Source organism: Mus caroli, unplaced genomic scaffold, assembly GCF_978045245.1.
Source record: "Mus caroli unplaced genomic scaffold, Mus_caroli_1 scaffold_7, whole genome shotgun sequence".
Classification (NCBI taxonomy): Eukaryota; Metazoa; Chordata; class Mammalia; order Rodentia; family Muridae; genus Mus; species Mus caroli.
The window spans coordinates 28,763,825-28,778,805 of record NW_028227262.1 but is presented as its reverse complement, the minus strand read 5'-3'; positions in this window follow the sequence as shown (position 1 = coordinate 28,778,805).

Below are 14,981 nucleotides of genomic sequence, written 5' to 3'. Positions count from 1 at the left end.
GGGTTTTGTTTATCTGTTTGATGCATGGTCCAGGATGTCCTGGAATTCACAACAGTAGCTGGTCCAGTCTCCCTAATGATGAGATTGCAAGCAAGTGACACTACACCTGGCACTCCCCGGGAGATTTGTATGTGCTTGGCACCTGGTCCCCTTCCTCTTCTCCAGTTTCTCTCTTTTGGAATGAAAATATCGGTCCTGTGTATGTCCCAGCTTTGTATCCTGGAAGTGTGTAACTGGTCTGCTTCTCAGCTAGAGAGGATTTTGCCTCAGGATGACCCATCTCCAATATCACTCATATATAGTTTAGATAATATAAAGAGAGAATGTCTTTTATCTGAAATGCTGAGACCATTCTGTTTTTCAATTTGGGGGTGGGAGAAGATAGAGGGATACACTTAAAGACGTATCGAGGACAGAACCCAATTCAAAACACAAAGTTAATTTATTTCATATATATCTTTGTCAGCAAATATATCCTGAAAGGCACTTAATGTAATTGGTTTTTTGGTTGGTTGGTTTGATTTGGATTTGGTTTTTCAAGACAGGGTTTCTCTGTGTAGACCTGGCTATCCTGGAACTCACTGTGTAGACTGGGCTAGCCCTGAAGCCAGAGATCAGTCTGACTCTGCCTCCCAAATGCTAGGATTAAAGGCATGCACTGCTACCACCTGGCTCATGCAGTAGTTTTAATTTGTGCATAAAGCAGGAGTTTATAATGTGAAATTTTCCACTGGTGGTTTTATACTGGTGGTCAGAATTTTTCAGCTTTTGAAACATTCCATATTTTTTATTAAGAATATTTAACCTCAGCCAGGCGGTGGTGGCGCACACCTTTAATCCCAGCACTTGGAAGGCAGAGACAGGCAGATTTCTGAGTTCGAGGCCAGCCTGGTCTAAAAGTGAGTTCCAGGACAGCTGGGGCTATACAGAGAAACCCTGTCTCGAACCTACCCCCCCAAATAAATAAATATATGTATATATATATATATATATATAAACATATAAATAAATAAATAAAAATATTTAACCTCACTTTGTTTTGTTTGTTTTTAATTTGGGGAAATTTTTATTAGGTGCCCCCCCCATGGGAATCTCACTGTATTACCTAGACTGGTCTTGAACCAGGCTCAAATGATACCCTATAAACCCTCAACCTCCTAAATGCTGGAACTACAGACTTGCGACACCACACCCCATTCAACCTGTATTTAGTTAGATAAGATTTTGAATTTAGAGTTCATGTGGCTGTAAATGGTCTCTTGGAATAAATAGAATGCATTTTTAAGTTGAGGCAGACATAAATCTGAGTGGCCTGGAGAACAGAGTTATATGGATTGAATTAAGTTTTTGAAATTGTAATCCTCAAAGATGCCATCTTCAGTCTGTGGTATGGCAGCACTAACCAACTAATAGAGACCCTAACAAAGAAGTTGAAAAGCCTGAATATAATGGCTCATATTTATAGCTCCAGCACTCTGATGGCCAAAATGTGAGCATGAAGTCACCCTGCACTATGTACTCTGAAAATAAAATAAAAAGAGACTGGGAAGTGCCTAAAGACGTGTAAAAGGGGAACATGGATTTGAGAAAACAATCTGTAAATCATATCTCTTCCATATCTAGAACTCAATAGTACAAAGACAATCCACATTTTAAAATGAGAAAAGAATATGAATCACTATTTCTTCAAAGATATCCAAATAGCCAAAAGAACTTGAGAAGTTGCTCATTACATTAGTCAGAATTAATTATAGGCCAGCCAGAGCTATAGAGAAAAACCCTGTCTCAGCACTTAGGAGGCTGAAGTGGCAAGATTACCATGAGTTTGAAGCCAGCTCAGGGTACAGAGTGAGACTCAGTTTCCAAATCAAAAGAGAATGTAGCTCAGTGGCAGTGTTAATCCCAAAAATGAGAGGAGAAAGACCACTGACCCAAATCACCATGGCCAAATTAATTGAAGGAAGCTTTTTTATTTGTGTACAGGGGATGCCTTCCCCCCCAACCCCCAGGCACGGTTTAAGAGGTCAGCATTGGAGGAAACAAGGCTTTTTTATAGCTTAGGAGTAAGGTTTCCAAAGTAGACAGGGCTACAGGAGCAGAACATCATAACAAGTTAGTCCTAAAGACCTTCTGAAACAGCTATGGTTGGAAGGTGGGCATAGCGAGGTAGTCATAACAACACGTCGTCAGAACAAGGTTGTCATAGGTGGCCGTATAACCTTTTGAAACAAAGGTAGGGTTGCAAGATGGTTAGAAACAAAGACAAGGAGCAGAACCATCTGTAGTTAATGTTACAGGTGGGACATAGCCCAGTCCTTGAGAAACAATTTTAATCATAAACAGGAGAGAACTAGTTTGTTTTTTACTCTAAGATGGCTTTTAAACCTAAATTGGAAGAAGGCTGGTTCTTCAGCAGGAGGCCCTGGGTTCAATACCCAGTACTGAAAGCAAAAATAAGAGCAACAGACTTTCTAAATAGCTATGCACACCACTAATGCATATCTCAGTTCTCCTGTGAGAACTTAGTATGGCCCTTTCTTCCTTGTAGGCAAGTTGAAAATAGAGCTTTCATTGTGTGTGACCATACATAGAATTAAAATTAAAACTGATAGCTAAACCCATAGTGGCACACACTTCTTATACCTACCTGTACTTAGGAGAAACAGACAAGAATCTGGAGTTAAACTCTACAAGAGCTACAAAAAAAAAAAAACAAATCATACCATTTAAAAACAAAACAAAAAAACATGGTTCTGTAATCCCAGTACTCACAGAGGTAAGGAGAAGTGTCCAGAGTGTGAGACCAACTTGAGCTAGACTCTGTCTAAAGGAAAAAAAAAAGAAGGAAGGAAGGAAGGAAGGAAGGAAGGAAGGAAGGAAGGAAGGAAGGAAAGAAAGAAAGAAAGAAAGAAAGAAAGAAAGAAAGAAAGAAAGAAAGAAAGAAAGGAAAAAAACAAATTAAGATGGTCTGTTACCGAAATAAATAGAAAACTGATTATGAGAGAGAAACTCAGGCTGGAGAGATGGCTCATCGATTAAGAGCACCTACTGCTCTTCCGGAGGTCCTGAGTTCAATTCACAGCAACCACATGGTGGCTCACAACCACCTGTAATGGGATCCCATGCCCTCTTCTGGTGTGTCTGAAGATAGCTACAGTGTATTCATCATATATAGATAACAAATAAATAAAAATTTAAGCTGTATAATCCAGACACTTTGGATTCTCCCTTCTCATCTCTCTCTGCGTGTACGTGCCCCCTTCTCTTTCTCTGTCCCTGCCCTATCCCCCTTTCCCCATAGCAACTTCCCTGACCTCAGTTGGGGCCCATGAACTCATCCACCAGAAAGCAGCTTCCAGATAAACCTGCCTTTATACAAAAAATAAAAAGTAATTTTAAAAGAGAGAGATAGAGAAACTCAGATGTTTGCCAGAATTGCTGAAGTCTGAACTACAAAAATGCTTCGGTGTGAAAGGTGCTTATTCCCACGGTAACTCAAGTTCCAGAGGACTTGATGTCCTCACACAGGCATGTGAGGTGAAACACCAATGCACATAAAATAAAAATAAATTATTTTTTAAAAAATTACCTAATCTTTAAAACTCAAGTCACGTTAGATAGATACATCAAAGAACAAGTGGTGTGGAGGGTTCAGCTAAAGAAACTATCTAAAATGGTGAACAAAAATAAAACGAGAAAAAGGAATTTAAAGACACACAGGAACTAGGTGTGGTGGTGAAATCTGTGCTCCCAGCTACAGTGGATCCTGAGACAGGAGGCAAGATCAGCTTGGCTAATTTAGTGAAACCCTTTCTTAAAATAAAAAGTAAAAATTAGGCTGGAAATTTAGCAAGTGGTAGGATGGTAGGATGCTTGCCTCACATGCATGGGAACCCAGACTCTGTGTGTGTGTGTGTGTGTGTGTGTGTGTGTGTGTGTGTGTGTGTGTGTGTGTGTGTACATATATATGTTGTCATTCTTTGGGTTGCTTTAAATGCCACAGACTCTTGGATGCCTAAAATAATTGAAATTTACTGCTTCACAGCTTGGGTAGAGGAAATAGCTCAATGGTAGGACTCATTGATTGATTAGTATACCTAAACCCTGGGTTTAGCCCCTAGTTCCTCTGAAACCGTAGAGGAGCCCTCCTGCCTTGTCCTGGCTTCTGGTGATTCCCTCGAGATTCTTGGCATTCCTTGACTTGCAGTTGCTGATGTCAGCCTCTGCCTCCTTCATCACTTGCATTCTCCCTCTGGTTGTTGAATGTCTTCTGTGTTTGTTTTGAAAAGGGGTCTGACTGTGTTAACCGCCTAGGCTCAAATAATCTTCCCCATCTCAGCCTTCCAAAAAGCAGGACCTGCAGGTGCAGCCTGCCGCCTGGCTTCTTCTCTTTTTATAAATACCTCCTATGTGATTCCAGACTCACCCTGCTCCTCTAACATGGTACTGTCTTTTTGTTCTCTCTCTCTCTCTCTCTCTCTCTCTCTCTCTCTCTCTCTCTCTCTCTCTCTCTCTCTCTCTCTCTAGTTTTGTTAGCTTGCTTTGGGTTGTAGGTGGGATTTTGTTTTGCTTTGCTTTCATTTTAGTTTTGAAGCTAGATCTTTTTAAAAGATTTATTATTTTTAGTTATGTGTATAGTAAAAGACAGTGTATTGTTGGGCTAGAGAGTTGACTCAGTGGTTAAGAGCACTTGTTCTTGCAGAGAACCTGGGTTCTATTCCCAGTACCCACATGAAGGCTCACAACCATCTCTAACTCTAGTTCTATGGGATACAATGTCCTCTTCTGACCTCCAAAGACAGTGGGCACATACCTGATGCATAAGCACATAGATAAAAATAATTGTTAAAGTAGCGTATTATAACTGCATTTACTGAGCTTCTAAGTGTAATTTTTAGAGTTTTTTAAAATAATGTTTAAAGGTTTATTTACTTTTATGTCTTTGGGGGTTTTGCATGCAAAAAATAAAATAAAATAAAATCTATTCATTCAGTATCTGTGGAAACCAGAAGAGGACATTAGGTCTCCTAGAACTGGATTTGTCGAAGGTTGTGAGCCACCATGTAGGTGCTAGGAAATAAACCTGGGTTCTCTGGAAGAGCCACCAACCTCTCCAGCTGTCTCTCCAACCTCTGATTTTTTAAAAATTAATTAATCAATCAATTAATTAAGCTAACTTTTTTTTTTTTTTTTTTTTTTGGTTTTTCGAGACAGGGTTTCTCTGTGTAGCCCTGGCTGTCCTGGCACTCACTTTGTAGACCAGGCTGGCCTCGAACTCAGAAATCCGCCTGCCTCTGCCTCCCGAGTGCTGGGACTAAAGGCGTGCGCCACCACGCCCGGCTTAAGCTAACTTTTACTGAGGCTTACATTGTGACACACAAATGCATTTCAACAGCAAAGAAAAGAGAAATTATGATACCAAGATTTCAGCTCCTATAACTACTCTAGGACAAATTACCCGTCGCAGTTTTGTTTTGTTTTGTTTTGTTTGCCTAGGCTTTTCCCTCACAAAACTGCAAGTTTTCAATATTAAATTCTCTTTTCTATGGGGAGGCACCCAGGGAGATCAGATCTCAAGCCAACAATATGTCATCAGATCTCCTGGATTACTATTCAAGAATAAAATCCACCTTAAGCATCGTTCCTGGAAATAGGGCAAGTGACTCATTAGGAGCTATGCTCATTACAGAATCAGACTGTACGGTACAGTTGATTAACAGCTTTCTCAATGAAACATTTGATCAGCAGTGTGCTTAGCAGTCAAACTATCCTAACCACGCCATTTCCTAGCAAGTAGATTCTGAGTTAGGAACACTCAGCAGTGTTTCATTCATAATTAGAGCAAGACACTACATGGATTCAGAAACAACTGTGAGGACAGTAAGAAAAGTCAGTCAAGTTTGCTCTTTCTCAGTTGCTTAAATCCCAGAGTATTGCAGATAATGCTAATAAGGTGCCAATTCCTGAAAGCCTCTGTTTCCAGTCCATTCCGTTAAATATTCTCAGAATATTGTGTTGTTTCATCTGTTCATGTATTTTGCCAGCTGGCTCTCTGAGGAGGTAGGATAGTCTATTCATCTGATCCTGTAAATGACACGGTAAAGGAAGACCAGGAACAGGTGAAATCAGAACAGATCACGCACAAAGTCACAAGATGGAAAAGCCACAGTTCTTTGAACCCATGCTTACCCAATGGAAATCGGTGGCAGTGACTACTAAAAGTAACCGTCAGGGTGACTGTACTTAGTGAGCCTGCTTTGACTTAGTGGTACATCCTTTTGTGGCACTTGTTGGCAAGCAGGGTTTAATGCTCTGGTAGAACATAACTCCTGAAGAGCATCACATAGCCTATAGCTCCATAGAGCTCAGCTCAGCCGAAGTCTCCAGGCTCCTCCCTGCCCAGCACCTCAGGAGGCTCAAACCTTTGCTCTTCTTTTTTTTTTTTTTTTTCGAGACACTCCCATGCCCCCAAAAATTAGCCAAAGGACCATGCCTGACTGGGAAGCTGAGGTATAAGATTAGTACATAAACCCACATTGCAACAATATATTGCCTTAAATTGGGATGGTTTAGGGATTTGTTTGTTTATTTGGTCTTTGGGATTTTTTTCTCTGCTTTTGGGGGTTTTGTTGTTGTTACTTTTTGTTTGTTTGTTGAGTTGGGGTTGGGTTTTTTTTGTTTTGTTTTGGTTTGGGTGGCAAGAGCAAACACCATGGTGAGGGAAATGACAATGACAAGACAAGTGTAAGGACAGTTACTAAGAGCAATACACAAAAAAGCAATTGTTTTCTTTTTCCTTTTTTATTTATTTATTTTTCCTTTTTGAATTTTGTAGACAGTGTTTCTCTTTATAGTCCAGGCTGGCCTCAGAGATTTGGCTGCCCATGCCCCAACCTCCCCAGTGCTGGGACTAAAGGTGTGTGCCACCACCGCCCCTTTAGCACTCATTTTTATCAGAAGTCAACTGGGGGTGGGGGATGACTAAATTGCCATTGTAAAACACACCTTGTATGAATTAGAAATTTATTTTTAATATCATTAATTAATAGAGAATGTGTTCTAGAAACTGTGCGTAACTGGATGTAAAAATTCCAAAAACAATTTAATAGAACAGCCCCAGATGGGTAGCCAAGGCCAACCCTCAATTAGGACAAAAGCCTTGTCTGTGGGGAATTTTGGATGATGTTTGCAGAAATATACTGTGCATAAACAGAATCAGCATTTTCACAAGTATTGTAAAGTTTCATATAATGGTTTTCTGCATGAATGTTTGTTTCACAGCAAGAGTGGCTTAGAATACCCGAACAAAAGAGAGCTTGCATGTAAGATACTTAACTCCTTCATAAAGATAATTCCTACAACTCAAGATGATCACTGCCCCATCGTTAACCCCAGGGGTTGGGGTCCTGGTAATCTGTAGTTCTTCCCTCAAGCACAAACCTTACCCAGATGTGGCCCAGTGACTGCAGTCATGAGACAGAGCCCGGGGGGAACGTTCTCTGGACAGAGAAATACCAAAGGTAGAACTCAGATAAGGGGAAAAGAAACTTACTTGCCAGGAAGTGTGGAAGGAAGAATTCAGATAAGGGGTCAAAGATACTGTTTGACCAAGCTCTGCTTGCAATGCTTCTCTGGTAACCAGGTAAGCAATATATAAGCATCAGAAAAATCAAATTTATTCATTCTTGAAATGAACCCAGAGTCCTGTGTCTTTGTCTACCATTCTCCTGGATTCTTTCTGGATCCCCATGATGCCCACAGCTGCACTGTGGTACCCAGTCCTATGTGCAGTTTACAGATAGAGGTCCTGGAAAGCACAGGCCCAGCATCAGCGTCCTTTGATCAGCGCTCAGGAAGTGTACACTTTAATCATTAGACAGCACTCTGGCAATCAGAATGTTGAAAGCTTTCAGTCTTCTGGGCTGAAGAAAGCATTGTGCAAGGATAGCAAGACGGCTCAGCAGATAAAGACATTACCATCAAGCTTAGGGACCTGAGCTCTAGCCCCAGGACCCACATGGTAGAAGAGAACCAACTCCAGAAAGTTGTCTTTGGACCTCCACTTACACGATGTGGAACATAAACATATCAAATTGGGGGGGGGGGGGCGGGTTGTTGTTGTTGTTTTGGGTTTTGTTTTGTTTCAGTTTTGGGGGTGGTTAGTTTTGTTTTTTTTTTTTTTTTTTTTGAGATAGTGTCTATATCACCCTCACTATCCTGGAACTCACTCTGTAGACCAGGCTAGCCTCAAATTTACAGAGATCTACTTGCCTCTGCCTTCCAAGTGCTGTGATTATAGACATGTACTGACATGTCTAGGTTTTGTTTTGTTTTGTTTTGTTTTGTTTTTAAAGATGGCTCAGCAGTTAAGAGCATTGGCTACTTTTCCATAGGATACACTTACCTGACAGCTCACACATGTGTAACTCCAGTTCTGAGGGCTTTCAAGCCCTCTCCTGGTTTCTGTGGCTTCCAGGAACAGAAATGGAGCACAGACATACATACAAGCAGGATGTGTATGCAAATTTTTAAATAATAATTAAGAAGAGCATATGCAACTTTTAGAACACTGATTAACAAGGTTGTCACTAATTTTCTTGGCTTGAAGACTTCCACAACTGCCCTAGTTAGGTCATTGAAGAAAGTCTGACTTAAGTTTCTTTCAAAGATTAACATAGGAAATTTTTATTTTGAACTGACATGATTAATTCTATCAGTTCCATCCCATGCCATTCAGTTCACTGGATAGCTCCAAGAATTGAATAGTGTAGCATCAAAAACAACCTGATACCAGGTCAAGAATTTCATTCCATAGATAATATTGCTGCAGTAACACCATCTTTCATTTGGGACTGGTCTATAGCTAATGGGTCATGCTCACTCATCAAGGTTTTGTTGGAGATTGGTTTTAATGGTTTTTTGCTTAATTGGTAATCTGTGTGTCCAGATGCTAAAGGTCCTTGTCTCTAATTGTTTTTGACAATCAATAGAGATGCCAGCAGCCAATGGCTGGGCAAAGGGAGATGTGGCAGGAACCCTTAGAGTTGTGTGGGCTAGGACACAGGGGAGGAGTCATTGCCCTGACTGGGGAGGTGGGGGTGCAGAGGGGAGGAGAGAGATGAATGAGATTTAGAGTTACAGAACACAGGTCATCTGAAATGTAACTGTAAGGGATGGCGGCCTCCAGGAGGGTTGTCCAGAAGTGTCTTGGGCAGCAAGGACCAGTGGGCCTCACAGAAGGTAACGGGGCAGCAAAGTTAAAAGTAGATTTAGATGATATTGAACCAGGATTACCAGAGGGAAGAATATGCTAGTTACAGGACATTTAGAACTGCCCAGCCTTCGGGCTGGAGAGATGGCTTAGTGGTTAAGAGGACTGTTCTTCCAAAGGTCCTGAGTTCAAATCCCAGCAACCACATGGTAGCTCACAACCATCTGTAATGAGATCTGAAGACAGCTACAGTGTACTTAGATATAGTAATAAATAAGTTTTGGGGCCAGAGCGAGTAGGGACAACCAGAGTGAGCAGAGGTCCTGAATTTAATTCCCAGCAACCACATGAAGGCTCACAACCATCTGTACAGCTACAGTGTACTCATCTACATAAAATAATAAATCTTAAAAAAAAAGAAGAACTGCCCAGCCTGTGAGTAGTCAAGGCATTTTTTGAATAAGCTAATATGTGTGTGTGTTTGTCATTCGAGGATCCAAAAAGTTCCTGGGCAGATGGCTGGAAGCACTAGACCCACCGGGAACAAAAAGCAAAGTAGCCCAAACTCACCACTATATGGTTTAATCTGGATGGCTCATTACTCATCTTTGGGAAATTCAAAATATACAAGAACCAGCAGTCATAACTCATATGCCTCGGGCAATATGTTGCTGCTCCATTTAGGGAAATTGCATTAAGAAAATATTTCTTCCTTAAAATTCCAGCATGTAAATTCTTGGTGAGAAAGCTTCATGAAACTGTTGCTAGAATATTCCAAAAGAAGCTTTTAATTAAATGGCTCCCACTGTGAATCCTAGCAAGCTTCAACAAGGGACCAATCAGTGCTTGCAGTAAGGATGGTACCACCTCTCTCCAGAATGAAGTGTTCCTTGTAGTGAAGCATGCTACTCACTGAGCACACAAGCTTTCTGCTTGTCTGTTTTGTCGCATTGAATATTGCAGCTTTCAGAAGTATACCCCGCTCAAATCCCTGACTAGCTCAAGGTTCTCAGACCCTGCTTAGCCACAGACAGATCAGGAGGAACCAAACCTCCAGCATTAAAAAGAGAGAGAAAAAGACAGAGAGAGAGAGAGAGAGAGAGAGAGAGAGAGAGAGACAGAGAGAGAGACAGAGAGAAACAGAGAGAGACAGAGAGAGAGAGAGAGAGAGAGAAGAGAGAGCCAAGCTGTGGTGGCAGGTGCCCTTGATCCCAGCACTCAGGAGGTAGTCAGGTGGGTCTCTTGAGTTTGAAGCCAGTCTACAGATTGAGTTTCAGAACTACACAGAGAAACCCTGTCTTGGGAAAAACAAAAACAAAACAAACAAAAAGCCCATGAGACTAGCCAACAGCCAACCACAGAAAAATCAACCGAATGGAAATTGCTCCACCTGTGTTATTAAAATTTAGGTTCCTCTTTTAAAAAATCTTTTTAGCATAATTGTATTGGGTTTATTTTGTCTTATTTTGCTTTTTAATTTATTTAAAGCTGGAGAGATGGACCTGCAGTTAAAAGCACTAATTGTTCTTCCAAAGAACCCACATGGCAGCTTACAGCCATCTGTGACTCCATTTTTTTTTTTTTTTTTTCTGGCCTGTGAAGACAGAAGAGGGCATTGGATCCCTGAAACTGGAATTACAGAGGGTTGTGAGCTGCTATGTGGACATTGGGAACCAAACCCATGAGAAGGCCAGGCTGATTCCGTAACAGGCTTTAAACTGGCAGTTAAGGAGACTAGGCCTAAACCTGTTTCCAAGAACTGGGCGATTTCAGGCAAATCCGGACTTAGAAGCTGCCCTACTACCTGGCCTGAGGCAAAGACAACGAGTCAGTAGAAGTTTCCTCAGCTACTTTCTCAGCAAGTTTCCAGACCTCCCCAGCAAGTTTCCAGCCCCTACACCCCGGTAATGGAATGTCTGTAGAGATGGACTCAACAGATTAACATTAGAGGTCACCTACTCCAAAATTCCCTAGTGTGCCTTAAATCAGGCCTGCAAGCTCATTTGGTTTTCTCTCTATTCTGGTAATGCTTGACTTCTGCAGAATAAAACACTCTTTGTGTTACATACTATTTGAGTCCTGGATATTATTGTTCGTCGAATCGCAGACCCTTACTCTCAGGTCCTTTGCAAAGCAGCACATACTCTTAAGCACTGAGCCCTCTCTCCAACATGCATTAGCTTTTTTGTAAGACCTGTATTTCTCTGCTTTCATTTTTGCTTTGATAAAGCACTGACTAAAAGCAACTTTGGGATAAATAGGGTTTTTGACATACATACCTATATGATCATAGTCCATTGAGGGGAGCTATGGAAGGACCTGAATGAAGCAGAAGCCATGGAGGAACACTGCTTCCTGGCTTGCTCCTCATGCCCTGCTTAGCCTACTTTCTCATCCACTTCAGTGCTGCCTGCTCAGTGGTGACACTGCCCACAGTAAGGCGGACCCTCCCACATCGGCCAATCAAGAAAGTGCCTCACAGATTCGCCTGCAACCTAATCTGATGGAGGCAGTTCCTCAATCGAGAGTCCCTCTTTCCAGATACGTTTTATGTTTGTGTCAAAGTGACACACGCACACACACACAAATCCACAATGATCACAAATCACAATATGAAAATAACTTGTGGGGGCTGGTGAGATGGCTCAGTGGGTAAGAGCACCCGACTGCTCTTCCGAAGGTCCAGAGTTCAAATCCCAGCAACCACATGGTGGCTCACAACCATCCGTAACGGAGATCTGGCGCCCTCTTCTGGAGTGTCTGAAGACAGCTACAGTGTACTTACATATAATAAATAAATAAATCTTTAAAAAAAAAAAAAGAAAGAAAATAACTTGTGTAATAAAAAGTTATGAATTGTCAGTGGATGCTTTTCCACTAACATGCCAGAGTGGAATATTTGTGAGCGAGATTATATTGCCTAAAAACACAAGGCTTACTTGCTGATGCTACTAAATTTCTTTGTTCCTATTTTTTATTTTTTAAAAAACCATATTCATGCTTGAATACTGATATAGTACTAGAAATTTATCTAATTTAGTTGGTTTATTTCAGAAGGGAACTTTGAAATGGGGTCTCACATATTCCAGGCTAGCCTCAAACACACTTTGTTACCAAGGTTGACCTTGAAATCCTGATGCTTCTGCCTCCACCTCCCAGTGGTGGAATCTCTGGTGTATGCCACCGGACTTCGAAATCTAAAAATTCTTACACATGTTGTTACAGTTGCTCTTTCCACAGAAGTCCCCATTACTAGCTGTATTGGTTATTTTTCTCTTGCTGTGATAAAACACCAGGACCACTGGAACTTAAAGGAAGAAAGATTATTTCTTACAGTTTCAGAGGAGTAAGAGTCCATAATGTGAGAGAAGAGGCATGGCAGCCAGGACAGGAATCCCAGAGCTCACATCTTCAAAGTCAAAGCACAAAGCAAAGACAGGTCTAGCAGGACTAGGTCTTAAGTTCTCAAAGCTCCCCAGAGACATATTTTCTTTAGCAAGGCTACACCTAAACTTCCCCATACAGTACCACTTCTCCCGGACCCAGTCTTCAGATACCCAAGACCATCACACTAGCCTGTCCTTATAACTCACGTATAGAAGAAAATTACCATCAAAAATCACCCTCATCTATTTCATCACCATGCCAACCTTTTTTTGAAGACAAGCTCTTTCCATGTGACAAAGGCTGACCTGGGACTCACTAGGTAGCCTAGGGTGGTCCCAAGTCCATGGTGATGTTCCTGCCTCAGCTTCCCAAGGCCTAGGATTACAGCATCTGCTACTGTATCCATCTCTCCAGCTCTTTACTCGACATTGTGAATCATTCTTTCCTCAGTGGAAGATGGTGAATCAAAAGCCTACTTTGTTACAAGTGTGAGTTTTTTTCTTTCTTCTTTGGGTTTGTTTGAAGCATGATTCTATGGAGCTAACTCTAGCCATGAACTCCATCTACAAAGAGCCAGGATTACAAGCATGCACAAACAGCCACAGATTTTGTTTAAAAAAAAAATGTGTATGAGAGTTTTGTCTGGTTGAGTATATATATGTACACTACTTTTCTGTCTGGTGCCTGGGAAGGCTAAGAGGGCATCAGACCCTCTGAAAGAACAGCCAGGGCTCCAAGCCACTGAGCCATCTCTCCACTACCATAGGTGTATTCTTAGAACAAAGCTAATTCAAGAGAAGGCGTAGTAATCTGAGAAATAGGTGATGTGCTTGGTTTTAGGGTTTTCTGTTGTTGTTGCTGTTTGTTTGAGACAATCTCTCACGTAGCTGAAGCAGCCTCAAATTCCCTTAGTAACCTAAGCTGAGTTACAATTCTGATCCTTCTTCTTCCGTGTCCTGGTGCTGGGGCTAGAACCCAGGACTCTGTGGATTCTAGGCAAGCACTCTACATCCCCACCTCTTTATTTTTTTAAAGATTTATTTATTTATTATATTTAAGTACACTGTAGCTGTCTTCAGACACTCCAGAAGAGGGCATCAAATTTCGTTACGGATGGTTGTGAGCTACCATGTGGTTGCTGGGATTTAAACTCATGACCTTCAGAAGAGCAGTTGGGCTCTTAACCACTGAGCCATCTTGCCAGCCCACCTCTTAAAATACGTTAAATGGATAAAATTAAACTTTTTTTGAGGTCCTGAGAATCAAACTCATGGCTCATATCAGCAAGTGATCTACCACTAAGCTACACCCTTAGCCTGAAAATCATACATTTAAATGCAGTAGGGTACGGGGCTGAAGAGGTGGCCCAGCAGTTAAGAGCACTTGTTGCTCTTCCAGAGGACCCAGATTCAGTTCCCTGCACCCACCTGGCAAGCTGTACCACTGCCATCATGTAGTATACAAGGGCAGGAAACACAGCAGTAAAAATACCTTATCTACCCACCCACCCTCAACAATGGGACAAAGTAACTAGTTTTGAAACCTAGCCAAATTACTAATAACTACCATGGTGATGCTTAAAGAAAATGCTTCTCACCTCCTGAAGCCTTCCTGCCACTGAAGCACCCCACCCAGCTCCATTTTCTGCACAAGATCTCTGAATCACTACATCCATTCTGTGCCACCCAGACCCTTCCAGTTCAGCCCGGCTTGCGTGTGAAGCTCGGAGATCTAGAAGCCACTTCATTTCCTGGCACAAAGTGTTAGTATTCTGTGGTAGGTAACTTCACAAAATGAGGCGCTACTGTCCCCCATTCCACGAGTCCTTACATTGATACTCTGATACTCTGTCTTTGAGAGGGAAGACTGCGTTTTCTTTGGAGGCTAGATAATCGGAGGCAGTGCAGGTTTCTGCTTTTTTGGAATGCTGGCTCTCAGAGCCCAGTCATGTGCCAGGAAAAACTCCAGGCAGCCGGTGAAGAAGCCCATGCGGAGAGGAACATGGACTGAGCCCGGAACTCAGCTGCACTCTGGGCCAGGAGCCAGCACTTCCTTGCCAGTCATGGAGTGCACTGGCTTGAAAACCAGATCTTGCAGCCTCCAGCCTGCTATTCTGACTAATCCACAGAGTGAGAGGTGAAGCAGGATTCATGAGCAACATAAATGATGACATGTTCCTAACAAAGGAGCAAATTAATAAGCACAAAACTCATTTTACCTAGATAATACTTTTTGGTAGATGTTGTTGTTTTTTTTGTTGTTGTTGTTGTTTGTGTTTTCAAGACAGGGTTTCTCTGTGTAGCCCTGGTTGTCCTGGAACTCATTCTGTAGACCAGACTGGCCTCGAACTCAGAAATCTGTCTGCCTCTGCCTCCCAAGTGCT